The sequence below is a fragment of the Vipera ursinii genome, assembly GCF_947247035.1.
Source record: "Vipera ursinii genome assembly, chromosome: 1".
In the NCBI taxonomy this organism is placed as follows: domain Eukaryota; kingdom Metazoa; phylum Chordata; class Lepidosauria; order Squamata; family Viperidae; genus Vipera; species Vipera ursinii.
The window spans coordinates 313,888,406-313,904,234 of NC_139512.1; positions in this window are offsets into that span (position 1 = coordinate 313,888,406).

A 15,829-nucleotide genomic window follows, 5' to 3' on the forward strand; every position below is an offset into this window, starting at 1 on the left:
TTGTTCTCAAAATTAAAAATGATCTCTCCAACAATTTGGAATATTTGGAAGGTTATTATCATATACCATGTACCAGTATCCAATCTGTAAATTTTTACAAGTTATCTTGTACAAGTTATGGAAAGACACTGAAAGGCCTACAAAGTTTGGTGAAAATGACAGAATTCACAGAGATGGCAACATTGTTTGGGTTGATTAAGGAAAAGACAATAACTACATTAGTTAGTGACTGGAAACTCTTTATAGTTGTTGGGTTTTTTTGTTTAAAACAGAAAAAAATAACTTTAGGGGCTTGATGAATGGAATGGCTAAAGTATGGCAAGAAAGGAACTATGACATAACCTTCAAGAGCGTAATGTATAAATGCATTTATAGCTACTGTAAAGATGATAAAGATCAGAAGACAATTCTTTATATCTTTTTCCTTTTTCTGTTTTTTTATCTCCTTTCTACTTATCCCTTTCTTGTACTCTCTTTTTTCTTTAAATTTATATTGATTTTATTCTGCAAAAAAACCCGTTCTTTAATAAAAAATTAATTTAAAGAAACAGTTATCTTGTTTCCAAAATTTAATTGGGCAAATGCTCTCAGAATTGTTACCTAGCATAAAGATTGGCTATATTACCTGGGAAATCTGGAGATGTAGCTTCAACAGTTCTAGAGACATCAGGTTAAGGAAATTAAACTATTCCGTATAACATTCCTGAATCAGAAGTCATACCTAAAAGATTTTTATTATCTCATGTTCTACATCCTATCCCTTTCCCATTAGCACCAGAAAATTTTCAAATTCACTTTCTTAACCTTTCATTTTCATTGAAAGGGGCCTCCCAATATGATCTTCTTGGACATACTGTCTTAGCTGTGAAGAAATGCTTGAATTATTTGCTGATGATAGAAACAATCCAGGTGGTCAGGCATCAGCAGTCTTGGGTGTGTTATTGAGCAGGCCAACTCAGCATTCATCATGCCTTTTGCTAACTAACTACAAAAACAAATCTCCTTCAAAATGCATTTCACGTACAAGCTCAGAAGGCAACCCTCTGCTTTCCCTTTTCCCTCGCCTTGGTGACAGCATGTTGACTAATTGTTGCGGCGAGGAACTCTGCCTGAACTTTTGTCTAATCCAAACACAAAAACATAAATAAACCTGCACCTCACTCAGCAAACTATCAAAAGTTATGCAATCTTTGCTAATGCAAGGAACGGCCTGTCAAAGAAACTTTCCATCTGCTGTTCAGGAAGCCAGTTCGGATTGTGTAGTCTACTGCAGTCATTTCCCCCACTACTATCAAATAGTAAATATACTGAAATGTATAAATAATGTAGGGAACCAATTAATATCTTAGAGATGTCATAGATAAACTGGAAAAAGCGTGTGAGGGAGGGAAGCACATCAAGTCCAGAATATTTCCTTCAGACACATACATGTGTTTTAGATGCTGGATACGTGTTTATGGCAGGGAAATTTTCCTGAGAGACCTTTGCAATGTAGCAAGTTTTTGGATCACATCAAAGTGGTAGAGGCCAAGGATGGGGACAGAGGAAATAAAAGGGGGAAGGGGGCAGGAAGAGTCCAGAAACTAAGTCTTTTACTCTCCTAGATGCCAACCTCTGGAACATCTTGTATTATATCTCATAGATCCTACACATATTCACTGTACAACTTTTTTAAAAGGTGAGGAAGAGACTCTCAAGGAGCCCCATAATCTTTTGTGGAAAGCCTTCAAATTGTTCCTTCACTTCCCTTTATTGTTTTATCCAGCTGATGACCATTGCAGATTAGTTGTGAAAGCTTAGCTATAATGACTGCTTTTGACAGAGTGACCTTGTTGACAAAGTGTAGAAATACCTAGGTTTTTCTACTTTTTGTGGCCAAAAAAACCTGTGGATTAATTATTTTTACCTCTGTGGAAAGGACAACAAGGGAGATGATAATGGCTTCCTAGAAGGGCAGAGTTGGAATTAGGGGTGAATTTCATCTGTGTCTAAGTTGGAGGGAGTTTAATGTTTATGGTAAATTAATTCTATCAGAATCTTAGAACTTATATTTTATTTGGTTTCTCACAGAAAAAGTTATATTATCTTCATCAGTGATTAGTCTCTGAATTTAAATGAAATTATCTGGGTATACTATAATCTACAAAAAGAGGCTTGAGAACCATACCTACTATGTTATATGGATTTATGATCTCTGCTCCCTTAGGTAAAATAGGACCCCTGATATTCAACAGCAAAGTAATCCCCAGAAAAGAAAAATTACTAATTTTCTGACAGTTTTCCTTTCCTGACAGAACAATTAATCAGTAGAATAACCTGCCTCCAGAAGTTGTGAATGCTCCAACTCTGGAAGTTTTTAAGAAGAGATTGGACAGCCATTTGTCTGAAATGGTATAGGGTTTCCTGCCTCAGCAGGGGGTTGGACTAGATGACCTCCAAGGTCCCTTCCAACAATGTTATTTTTGTTGTTGTTGTTTCCCAGCTAGGTGGCACTATTTAGCCAACCTTGGCTGGCCTCAAAAACTGGCTAGTATTTGAATGGAAGAACACCAGGAATTACCATGGCTGCAGAACAAATTAATAAATTAGAAGGGTAGGACCTTTAGAATAGAATAGAATAGAACAGAATAGAATAGAATAGAATAGAATAGAATAGAATAGAATAGAATAGAATAGAATAGAATAGAATAGAATAGAATAGAATAGAATAGAATAGAATAGAATAGAGCTGGAAGGCATCTTGGAGGTCTTTGAGTTCATCCCCCAGCTCAGACAAGTGACTGTCTAGCCTCTTTTTAAAAATCTCCAGTGATGGAGTGTCCACGATTTCTGGGGCAAGCTATTCCACTGGTTAATTGTCCTCACTGTCAGGAAGTTTTTCCTTAAATCCATGTTGCTTCTCTCTCTGATCAGTTTCCAACCATTGTTTCTTGTCCTGCCCTCTGGTGCTTTGGTGAATAACGTGACCCCCCTCTTCTTTGTGGCAGCCCCTCAAATTCTGAAATACTGCTATCATGTCTCCCCTATTTCTTCTTTTCTTTAGACTAACCAAACCCAAGTCCTGCAGCTGTTCTTCGTATGTTTTAGTCTCCAGGCTTTTGGTAATCTTAGTTGCTCTTCTCGGAATTTTTTCCAAACTCTCAACATCTTTTTTGTGATATGGTGACCAAAATTGGCTGCAGTATTCCAGGTATGGTCTTACTAGGGTTTTATAAAGCGGTATTAATACTTTGTGTGATCTTGATTCTATGCCTCTGTTTATACAACCCAGGATTGTATTAACTTTTTTGACTACTGCTGCACACTGCTGGCTCATGGTTAAGTGATTGTCCACTAGGACTCCAAGGTCCCTCTCACAGTTACTGTTTTTCAGCCAGGTCTTGCCCAATCTGTACTTGTACCTTTGATTTTTTTTCCTGCCTAAATGTAAAACTTTGTTTTTTCCCACACTGAAACTCATTTTGTTGGATAGGGCCCATTGTTCAAGTTTGTCAAGATTTTTTTGGATCCTGAGTTTGTCTTCTGGGGTGTTGGCTACTCTTGCCAGTTTGGTGTCATCTGCAAATTTGATGAGTTCCCCTTCAATTCCCCCATCTAAGTCAATGATGAAGATATTGAAGAGTACTAGGCCTAAGACAGAACCTTGTGGTACCCCACTGCTCTCCATGTGGATGTAGTGCCATTGAGGAGTACTCATTGAATACGGTAGCCAGCTACAGATCAATCTGGTGGTGATGTAGTCTATTCCACCTTTTTCTAGCTTACCAAGGGGTAGGTTGTGGTCTACTTTATCAAATCCTTACTGAAGTCTAAGTATACTACGTCCACAGTATTTTGCTGGTTTATTAGTTTACTCACTTTGTCAAAGAATGAAATAAGACCTGCAAGGCAATGACAAGCCATTTTCATATTGTTGCCGATAGAAGCATATATTCATACTCATAAAATTATAAAAACCTAAGCTCAACTGAAAGAACACTTTATTTTACCCTTACCGTTTATGTGGCTTACATATCTAGCATGTTCCTAGCATGGGATCCTATGGGCAAATCACAAATTGCTATTTGTAGCACTGTAATCCAACTCTTTTGTACATGCGGGTGACAATGCTGCATATACAGTAGAGGTGGTGCTTTGATTGTGATGTTGCATCTACCACCTTGTATATTTTGACCCTTTGCCTAAATCCAGCATTAACATTAGAGATTCAACATTAAACTGTATTTCAACTGCAACATTATTTGGCTGTGGATATCCTTTTAAAATTTAATATACCTAGCCTTATCTGAAAATAAGCAAGTGATCCATCAGTCTGAAAGATAACTATGCAAAATCTTACTATGGTAACCCTGCAGTTTGAGCGTAAAGAAATCCATGATAGATTTTCATGAAAATAAATTTAAAAGGTCTGTGAAAGGCTCTCTTGATTCCACTGGAGCCCACTTTTCTCTACCTAAAATTTTATACAATTGATTTCCAATTGATTTGGAAAAGAATGCCTACTTCTAAAAGTTGTACAAATAAAGGAGAATATTTATAGCTCAGGTTGAAATGAGGGGTCCTTGGTGCTCTCCGAGTTTGCTTGTTTTCTTGCAGATGTTTCATTACCCAAACTACTGTAGGTAACATCATCAGTGCTAGTAAGGAGTGTAGTTTGCTGTCAGTTTATATTCTGGTGGCTTGCCCTGTCAGTGTTCGTGGGGATAGTCTTATAGATTCTTTGATTGGGCTGTTTACTGTTGGATTCTGCTGTTCCTGGCAGTTTCTTGATTGGGTTATTGTTTACTTGATTTTTGGTCTGATGTTAACCTTGGAATTAATTTATGCTGATCTGGGTGCTGATTGCTGGTGGAGAGTTGCTTGGGACTTTTTTGTTACTTTTTGGGCTGGGTGATAAACTCTTTTGCATAGATGTTGTTAATGTCTATGTGTCTACTAATGGCTGATTTGTCAGAGTGCCAGGCTTCTAGAAATTCCCTGGCATTTTGGGACTTGGCTTGGTCTAGAATGGTCACATTTTCCTAATCTTAGGCAGAAACCAGCCCCCAGTCTCCTTCCCCCAAGCAAAGGACAGCTTTTAGAAATACAGATTTGGGGCCACCTATTCACAAGCAAAATGCCTTCAGCTACAGTTCCAGAGAAGGTTTGAGCTGATGGGACTAGAAAAACAAAGACTCCAGGACAGGAACATGACCTTTAGGACATAATAGGATTAACGCACCACCATTAGAATACCGAAAGGGCACACTCAAGCTGAGGTCAAAGTACATAGCACAGGAACAGGAACAACTCCAAACACAAAAGTCCAAGAAGATTAAAAAAAAAAAAACCACCCACTCCCAGCTCCATTTGGTCAGCCACCGCAGAAACATGCTGTGTCACTGAAGTTTCTGGCAACTAAATAAACAACAATCTTCTTTCCCAAGCAGCTTCCATTTTATTTCCAGCATCTTAGCCTCCATATTGTTCACGGCTTGGACTAGACCTGATGATTTTACTTTCAACAAAACTATGGATAAATCTGTCTATATGTTGTGAAATGAAAGATTTTTCATCTTGTCTTCTGACTGCTAGTTGGTATTTGTGGGTGCATTCTACCAGTCTTCTGCCTGTTTGTCTAAAAGTTGTATTCAAAACTGTAGGTATTGCTTCTATAACAAGCATTGAGATCAGATATGTTTGTGTTTTAAAATCCTGCATTGGAGAAATTTATTTAATCGATAATACTGACATTCAGTGCAGAGATACCTCAGGATGGAAGGGGCTTTGCACAATATCCTCTTGTCTTCATTCCTCATTCATGGATGTTACCCTCTCCATCTGCCCAATATCCCTTCCTGTCTCTCTTTCTCGTCTGTCCTGGTGTAGACTCCTGGCATTCTTATTCAAAAGGTACATATGTTAAGGAATGTTATGTTATGCGGTCATATTTTTTTAGTCTACTAAAAAAAAAGAAGACCTACTATTAAGAGCTGTTTGGCACCTATATTAATATCGTTTGACACATAGCAAAAAAAATGCTTGCTGGCTTTTTAAAATGTCACAATTTTGTGTCTGTAATTCACTTTCTTTTACTGAAGTATGAGCTTTTTAAAATGTTCATACATTCGTGATTTTACCATATGTGATTATTCAGAGGCTTGCTCGATAATCTGGGACTGCATGTTGACTTGAATTTACCTTTACTTTTCTACTGTTATACTAATATTTGAGTTCATATTGAGGGGGTCAGTTAATTTCTTTGCAATTAGATTTTTTGAACATTTTTGTTATCAAGGAACCCAAATATATCTTGAAATAAACAAATAAACAGATATACATTGTCTTGGATATACAGCAATTTATTACATGTCATAAAAACAAGTAATCAAAATGATGATTCCCCCCCCTCTTTTCAGGACCAACCATCCTGCAGGAACTCTTCTGCTGGATAAGATTCCACTAAGCAAGAAATGCTTACAGATCAAAGAAAAATGCAGTGGCGATAAGATCTTATGTGAAAAGATACAGTGGTAGAAGAAACAATAAAGAAAACTGGTTCAGACTAAGTTCAGATTTAAAAAAAAAACCCAACCTTTTTTCCCAGGCATCATCTTCCCTTGTCTTCCTTTGACATCATCCAGTAGTAATGTAGCTTACCAAAGCACTGTTCTAAAAACACTGAACTTAACATACTTATTATTTTTCCTAATGATTTAACAACAGCATTATGTAAACAACAGTTGGATGGAAACTATTACTTTTTCTTCCTTTAAGTCAATCAAAAGCAGCACATTATATGTATTTTACCCTCTTGGGGGCAGTATGATAGAGGGAATCGATATATTCATCTTTGGCTTAGAACAATATTAAGTCTCTCTTCAATAAATAAATAAATGCTGTTGATGCCATGAGCTTCCATTTTAAAAGAGATGTGACAACTTGTGTCTTATATTTGTACATGTTTGTATCTGTATGGTGGGGAAGGTTGTTTGTGAGAGGGAGAGAAAAAGAGATAGATCAGAGAAATGAAGTGCTGTTTCTAACTCGAATTTTTATGTTCATTTTAAAGGATATATCTGTCAGTCTGCTATTATTCAGGGTATAAAGGTAAAGGTAAAGGTTCCCCTGCACATGTGTGCTAGTCATTTCCAACTCTAGGGGCCGGTGTTCATCTCCGTTTCAAAGCCGAAGAGCCAGCGCTTGTCCAAGGACATCTCCGTGGTCATGTGGCCGGCATGACTAGAAGCCAAAGGTGCACGGAACGCTGTTACCTTCCCACCGTAGTGGTCCCTATTTTTCTACTTGCATTTTTACATGCTTTCGAACTGCTAGGTTGGCAGAAGCTGGGATGAGTAACAGGCGCTCACTCTGTTATGCAGCACTCAGGATTCAACCCGCCAAACTGCCGACCTTCTGATCAACAAGCTCAGCATCCTAACCCACTGAGCCACCGCGTCCCTATTCAGGGTATACAGAACATCATATTCAGTGTTTTTCAACCTCAGCAACTTTAAGAGGTGTGGACTTCAACTCCCAGAATTCCCCAGTCGGCCATGCTGGGGAAGACATTGTAGTTAGCCAAAGCTAGAATTGTATAAAATTTCTTTGACAAGGAATGGTATAAAAGAAAATGTTATGAAAAGAAGAAAAGAGTTATTAGGAAATTTGGGGATTTCAATAAGTTTTGTATATAAATTATTCACGTTAGAAAATGTTTCAAAAGAAAATGGATGCAGGTTTTTTATTGGATTTTTCTAAATAAATTTGTAAATGCTGCCCTTCTAAAGAAGATAATAAAATAGTCTGGATTTATACTGATTTTTATATCCATGATACTTAGGTAAAGGTAAAGGTTCCCCCGCACATGCGTGCTAGTCGTTTCCAACTCTAGGGGCTGGTGCTCATCTCCATTTCAAAGCCGAAGAGCCAGCGCTTGTCTGAGGACGTCTCCGTGGTCACGTGTCCGGCATGACTAGACGCCAAAGGTGCATGATACTTAATACTGAACAAAAGTTGATTAGATGGATAGATAGATAGATAGATAGATAGATAGATAGATAGATAGATAGATAGACCTATTTGTAAAAGAAGGTGCCAATCTAAACATTGTTCCCATCTAGCAGCTCTATAACCTTTCATCATATTTTGCTGTAGCTGTTAGCTGCACCTTATATCATCCTTTTCCTTATAGCATTTACTTAAAACTAATAAGTCAAGCAGAGACATAGGATTTTATCTAAGGCTGGAATCACCCCAGAACTGTTCCAGGGCCAGGTGATATCGCAGGCTGTGCTGGGTCATGGACAGCATTGTCGAATGGCACCAACTCCTCCTAATGCAAAGATTTGCATTTTTTGGATGATTTATAAGGAAAAGTGGTGCTGGTTCCCTCCTTGCTTTGACCTATAAGCCAATGCCTATTCACCCTTGTCTAAAGCTAAAGCCACAGGAGTAGAGCCAAACCATGTATAAAATTCATCCAATTTTCAACATTGAGGTAAATGTTGACATTGGAAGGTGTAATTTGAAATTTTAGCTCTTGGGACTACTTTAATTAAGCATCTCAATGATGAAGCATCTCAATGATGAAGCATTTGTTGATGAACAGCAATCCAAGTTTGGGAATGCTTTCAAATAGCGGCTTTCCAGAATCTAGTTTTTCTCTTTGGAAAGACTGTCAGACAGTCAAAGTGCTAAGGATATGTTGCTTCAAGATGCCAAATGTGAGATGGAAAGCAGTTCTCTGCTGAGGTAACAAGGAGAATAGAGCTTTGTTATTAATCCAGTGGGCTAGATGAGGTGACCTAAAAAAATTGCTGCCTTCTGGGTGAACCTGTCTTTAATTTCAGATCTGCTTCAGCGGTCCTTCTGTGGGTCTCACCAGCTTCAGAGAGGATAGTTGGACAGACATGAGACAGAGCCTTCTCTGCAGCTGCCTTTCAATTGTGGAACTCACTTCCCAACAGGTTTAGATATTCTGCTACCACTTTAGTTTTAAACAAGGTGGTAAAAATGCAGGCAGATCAAAGGTGTTAAATTAAGAACAGTTTTCTTCCTGTTATTTTTTAAATGATGGGTTTTTTTCTTCTTAATTTTACTTGTTTGTTTTACTTTGTTTCAAAGTTTTACATTTTAAGCAATGTCAGTAGTTCTTTCCAATCTAAAAGGATTAAGAAATTAAGGAAATCACCTGGGGCCTGGGTTTAGAGAATGGATAACCCATGGGTGTCATTCAGTGTGATTCAGTAATACTCCACGTTTCATAAACTTGCATTAATTTATTAATATGAACAACTGAACATCAGTGAAATATAACGCAGTACAAAACCATGCTCTTTTTCCAAAGACGTTTGTTATTTATCACAAAATCAATACATAAAAATTATGAACAGAAATTAGTACACTACTGTAGGTCACACCCTTGGCTGTTCCACTTCATTCCCAGATACATAAAACATGTTTCTTCTACTAAAAGAAAAAAAAAACAATCTGGCCCAATCTTCCTATTTTTAGATGACTTAGGAAATTTGAGGGATTTAAAAAAATAATCAAAGACTCCAGGCCATTCTTGGTGGCCAGCCTTTGCTCTTCTAAGGTGAGTTCTAAGATGGTGCATAAAGCTTATAGCCTAAAAAGAAGCAAATGAACACAATTAACTATGAATGAAATCAAACTTAATTAACAATAGTGTGAAAGCATTACCAATTCAATATCACATGAATAGTTAATACCACTTTATAATGCCTTGGTAAGGCCACGCTTGGAATACTGCACCCAGTTTTGGTTATCACGATATAAAAAAAAAACATATAGAAAGAGTACAGAAGAAGAGCAATGAAGAAGATTAGGGGACTGGAGGCTAAAACATATAAGGAACGGTTCCTGGAGTTGGGTATGTCTAGTAACTAGACTGGTTTTCACGCCGCCTTCCAGCTGCTGCCACTACTGCTACAAACTGGAAAGGGCGATTCGTAGCTTCGGAAGCCCCCTAAGTAGGAAAGCGTGTCCCGATGAAGCCTTTTCCTACCAGGCTTTGCTGCAAAACCCCACATCGCCCAGGGCCCCCGTGATCGCCCAGAAGTGACCCAACAAACAGTTAGCACACCTTTCTCGGCCTGCAAAACGCCACAAGCACAGCAAACGCCCTCTCCAAAGGGAACCGGGAACCCTTCCGCTCCCTAAACGCAACGATTGGTGAATGGCGTCGGCTGGTCTTCTCGCTCCTTTCCCTCCCTCCCTCCCTCTGCCGCTTGCCATTCCCATGTCACCTTTACTCCTTGCCTTTACCTTTGCTAAGCCTGCCCGTGACGAGTTTGAAGAGGGTGCGGGCAAAATTCACAAGGCCGCGCTTGCACCACTTCCCACACCTGCTCATGGCTCCCAAGGAGGAAGGGCCCGGCTTCTCTTCAGCTAGCTAGCCCGTAAAGTCCTTGCCAACTTCGAGAGCACAAAACTCCCAACTGAAGCCGGGTGGGGGGAAAGGGAGGTGGCCCTTTCGCTGCCGCTTCCCTGGATGCTGGGCTTCCCATGCGAAGCTTGCAGCCTTGGGAGGCACCTGCACGGGAGCGGCGGCAAGTCTCCCTGGTGATGGGCGATAGGTCGCGGTGCCATTTTCAGCCCGGGCACCACCAGAGCCACCCGAGCGCCCTGCCCCTCCCCCCAGGGCCTCCAAACCGCTGCCACCGGTTTGGAGATCATGTTTGACAAAGGCGGAAACTCTGCAAACAGGACAGTTGAGGTTTGGAGAGCTGCGCGTGCAGCTCTCCAAACCGCCGCCGCTCGTTTGGAGATCTGCTGCCACCGTCAAACATGGATAAAGGCGGCAGCTCTGCAAACGGGATGGTGGCGGTTTGGAGAACTGCGCAGGTCTCCAAACCTCCGGTGCCCCGTTTGGAGAGTTGCAGCCTTCGTCCGCATTTGAAAGAAACGCGGAAGGGAGCAGCTCTCCAAACGGGGCGCCGGAGGTTTGGAGCTCCTCCACCCATTTGGAGATCTGCCGGCTTCGTCCATGTTTGAGGAAGCCAGCAGCCCTGCAAAAGGGGAGGAGGAGGTTTGGAGAGCTGTGCGTGCAACTCTCCAAACCGCTGCCGGCTGTTTGGAGATCTGCTGGCTTCCTCAAACATGGACGAAGCCGGCAGCCTTGGAAACGGGGCGGCGGAGGTTTGGAGAGCTGCGCGCACAGCTCTCCAAACTGCCGTTGCCCCATTTGGAGAGCTGCTGCCTTCGTTTGCATTTCTTTTGGCCCCAAAAGGCATCAGCTCTCCAAACCTCCGCCGCCCCATTCTCTCAATGGGACTTTTTTGCAGAATGGCAGAGGAGGCCTGGGAGCCGCATGAGATGGCTTAAAGAGCCGCATGCGGCTCCGGAGCCGTGGGTTGCCAACCCGTGGTCTAGTTTAATGAAGATAAGGATGGGGGGTGACATGATAGCAGTGTTCTAATATCTCAGGGGTTGCCACAAAGAAGAGGGAGTCAAGCTATTCTCCAAAGCACTTGAAGGCAGGACAAGAAGCAATGGATGGAAACTAACCAAAGAGAGAAGCAACATAGAACTAAGGAGAAACTTCCTGTTAGTTAGAATAATTAACTAGTGGAACAACCTGCCTGAGCAGGGGGTTGGACTAGAAGACCTCCAAGCTCCCTCCCAACATTATTATTATTATTATTATTATTATTATTATTATTATTATTATTATTATTATTGTTGTTGTTGTTGTTGTTGTTGTTGTTGTTGTTGTTGTTGTTGTTGTTGTTGTTGCTGTTGATGTTGCTGCTCCTGCTCCTGCTCCTGCTGTTGTTGTTGATTATCCACAATAGTTTTTAGAAATTCCTCAAAACAATACAGTGATATGGGAAATGAATTGGAAAAAGTAGAGAGTACTATTAGTGATATCACTTCAGATTCAGAAGATGAGAGTAAGCAATGTTCATGTGACAAAATATGTATTCCATGTCTTGCTTTTCCACTTTCTCACTTTTTTCTCTGAAAATTAATACTTTCTGCATTTGTCTGTCATCAGACAACAAAATCCAGAAAATACACCTTTCTTTCTTTCACTACAATGTTGGTATTGCTTCTGTTTTCAACATTAAGCTATGTTGCTCTTCTTCTAAATAGACAAAAATTGTAATGCTATGAAAAATGATCGTGTAAGAAAAGCATATGAAAAAAATAAAACACTTTAAATTCAATCAATACTGAAGATAGTTTATTTTATAGAAATACTTTTATTTTAAATAGTTTTATAAATTCAAACCATTTACTTTTATAAAAAGTGCTAAATCTAAGTGTTGCGTTTGTTCCAGTTTTCCCTACAGTTCTGATTTCTGGGTAAAAAATACTTGTCTTCTTTGCCTCGTGTTTTTCAGAACTGTTTTATTTTTTTCTGAGAGACTCCTCTGAATCATTCATGAATTGCCCTTCCTGTAGTTTATTTATAGATAGATTTACTTGATAGCATAGTCACAAAATAATCACTCAATATTTATTTCTCAAGGAAAAGAGAAATCAAGATTAAAACACTGCCAAAAGGACACATGGTACATAACACCAGAATCTTCTTTGTCATAGAAACTGGACCATTTTCCTGTTATCAGAATGAGAACCAGATGTTAGGCTTCATGAAACTATTTAGGATTCTGAGATTAAAAAAAAGTCTCTCGTGTTCTTTCTTTCTTTCTTTCTTTCTTTCTTTCTTTCTTTCTTTCTTTCTTTCTTTCTTTCTTTCTTATTAAAGAAATCATATTGGAAAAAGTTCCATTCAGGCAATCTTAAAAACATCTTTATAGCTCTATGATTAGCCCACCTGCACCCAGGATTGTTTATTGCTGGAAATCCACTTCCAGAGGTACTCTACATTCACTTATAAAATATAAACTTTATCTCTTTTTTTGTTGAAATACCGGTGGAAATGGGCCAAATACTAGCCCTTCATTTAAAAAAAAAATTAGAAGTGCTGAGACACAATCTCATCCACTGCCAAGAAAGCTCTTATCCTTAATCCTAGATCTGGGAGAGCTAGCTACAGATAGAAAAGGAAGCCACTTTGTACATGCTCATTGTAAGCTCTCTATAAAGCTGTAAAGCAGTTTGTGATATTCTTTGAAATATTCTTTACTTGGCTAATATTTTACATCCACTAGGGCAAAATGCCATATGAGATGACAATGGAGTTAATCCCCAATGAGCTTCTGGCTGAAATTACCTACATGAGTCTTGCTTTGATGTTGAAACATGCTGGGTTCAACTTCTTTAAACTTTATATATAGCTCTTCCTTACAAGGTTAAAAGGTAGTCTTCTGTGGGAGCAAACCATATGTCAGGGCCACAAGAAGACTGTGCCATATATTACATCATTGGCTTATTTAGTAAAAAAAGGAGGATGGCTGTCAAAACTTTGGTTTAAGCTTTTGAAGACTAGTGCAAGTTGGTGTTAGCAAAGTATCTGTAGGAGAAGATCTGGCAGAACCTGGGGGTGAAGTTAAAAGAGGGATCAGCCCAGAATCTCTATGTAGCCACAAACAAATTAAGTCCAACCCTTCAATTCCACTGATCCTTATATAACTCGGTTAGTTGGGAATAATCCTGGGTATAGGCATGAGTAGCAATAGGAAAGTAGCAATAAATCAGTTTAATTGGGAGCAACATGTGTGCACCTGATCTTTTGTGCCTGACAGTGTCAAAAAACCTGATGTCCTCCAAGCAATTTGGATGTTGACTTCCTTGCTATTAACAAATTTCTTGATATTAACCAAATTAGTGGATTGAAGAGAGTTATCATATAACATATCTGGAAAGCTGCATGTTGTCTCACCCCAGTATATAATATAGACATATTAGCCTAGACAGCAGACCGTGGCTCAGAGTCCCTGGTTTGATTTTTGTCATTGCTTTGAAAGGATCAGGTATCAAGTGATGAGTAAGAGACCTCTGACTGAAGTTCTGGTGATATTAACAATGCTAGGTTAAATGAACAAATAATGTGACTTGTGATAAGGCAGCTTCCTGTCTACTGTTTTATAGTCCAGACTTTATTCATTGTTAAAATACATTTATTGTCTGCAAGAAAAAGCAAAAATTCTAGAGTGGATCATAATAATGGACCAGAGTATACTTTTTTACTTTCAGGTATGTTCTGAAAGATGCCCATAAGTATTATACAACAATAATGGCATTTCTCCAGAAGTCGTTTTTAAAAGAATTTTAAGTAAGACTTACAACAAAGTTTTTATTGCATTACAGAATATGCCTGTTCTGTATTACATACCTTATCTTCTTTCTTAGCTTTCCAATTCTTCAACAGGCAGTTAGTATTCTCATTACTGAGTAAACTATTGACTATTTTTCATACACCTTGCATTTCTTTTTTTCTAATGATATTGTAATATTTTTTAATATTTTTTTTCTTTTTCTTCGTTCCCCAACAATGTGGACCAGCTTTTCAAATCTCCTATCCTCCATTAATGCTGACTCTGAAATTTAATACAACAGCAACATTTAACTTTGGACATCAGAAATAGAAGGATTTATATAAAATTGGCCTATGGCTCATTTAGGCCAGCTCTGTTTTTCTCAAGGACCTCATTTAAAACTTCTTCTCATTCTGCTAGTTTAAAAAAAATATTCATTTGATTATACCGAAAAGTAATGGAGCAACTGACTTAGTTTGTATGAAACAAATGCTCTGCTATTAACCCACATTTGTTCCATAAAAACAAATTCCTGAGAAATCTCAACATGTTTATCTCATGATTTGACTAAGAAGTGTTGTGCAATTGTTTACACTGCATTCATGCTTTGTGATTTCAGCAGAGGTTCCTTCTCAATATTGAATTAGAATCAAATGCAGTCATGCTTAAAACAAACTGATGAAGCTCATTGAAACTGGAATTGGCTAGGCATGAGTGACTTCAGTTCTATTCATTTCACTGCTTCTCCTTTAAATATAAAAATCTGTATAGAAGTTAATATATTGTAATCCTGTCCCTTTTCATTGATTCTAACCATTTGAACTCAACTTACCCTCCATTACACATTACATCTAATGTAAAAGGGTTGCAAATGAAACTTCCTTTCGTGAGTTACCTAATCTTCATGAAACCTTTTGTTCTCCTCCCCCCCCCACCCCAATTCTTAGAGTCTGCTTGGACAAGTCTCTACAGTTTTCTTAGCAAAGTTTTTCGGAAGTGGATTTCTATTGCCTCCTTCCTAGGGCTGAGTAACTGGTAATATATGTGTGGCCCAGTATCATCTGGCTGGCTTTGTGTCTAAGATGGAGCTAGAACTCACAGTCTCCTGGTTTCTATCCTGATGCCTTAAAACCACACCAACCTGGCTCTCTTTATTTTTTAACATGTCTGCTGCCAGAGAAATAAACTACTTTGGAACTCTGCACACTATAAGCAAGTCTTCCTTAAAGAATTTTAGGAAAAAAAATACAAATCATTATGACTTAGACAAGCATACAGTGAACCAGAAACCTGTACAAATAGTAACATTCTGAATACCAAATTAAACACTTTAGCTATTTTTAAAATTTTAAATTCACCATTCACATTGACTGCTATTAACTAAAAGTTGTTTGCTAATACTGCAGGTTTTTATAGAAATATTCCCTATGGTCACTAGAAGTGAAAAATATCTTGATGGTAGGGAGCAATCAAATCAACAGGAGTATCCTGAGTCTGACTCTCTGGAAGTATCTCCACAAAATTCCATAATTCATAACAGTTCACTGGGTATCTCTTGGAAAGGACTGTCTCAATACAACAAATTCAAACTATCTTAAAATAAAATTAGCATACTGCAACAGTAAATTGGACACTAAGCATTTTTTTCTTTTTCTTTT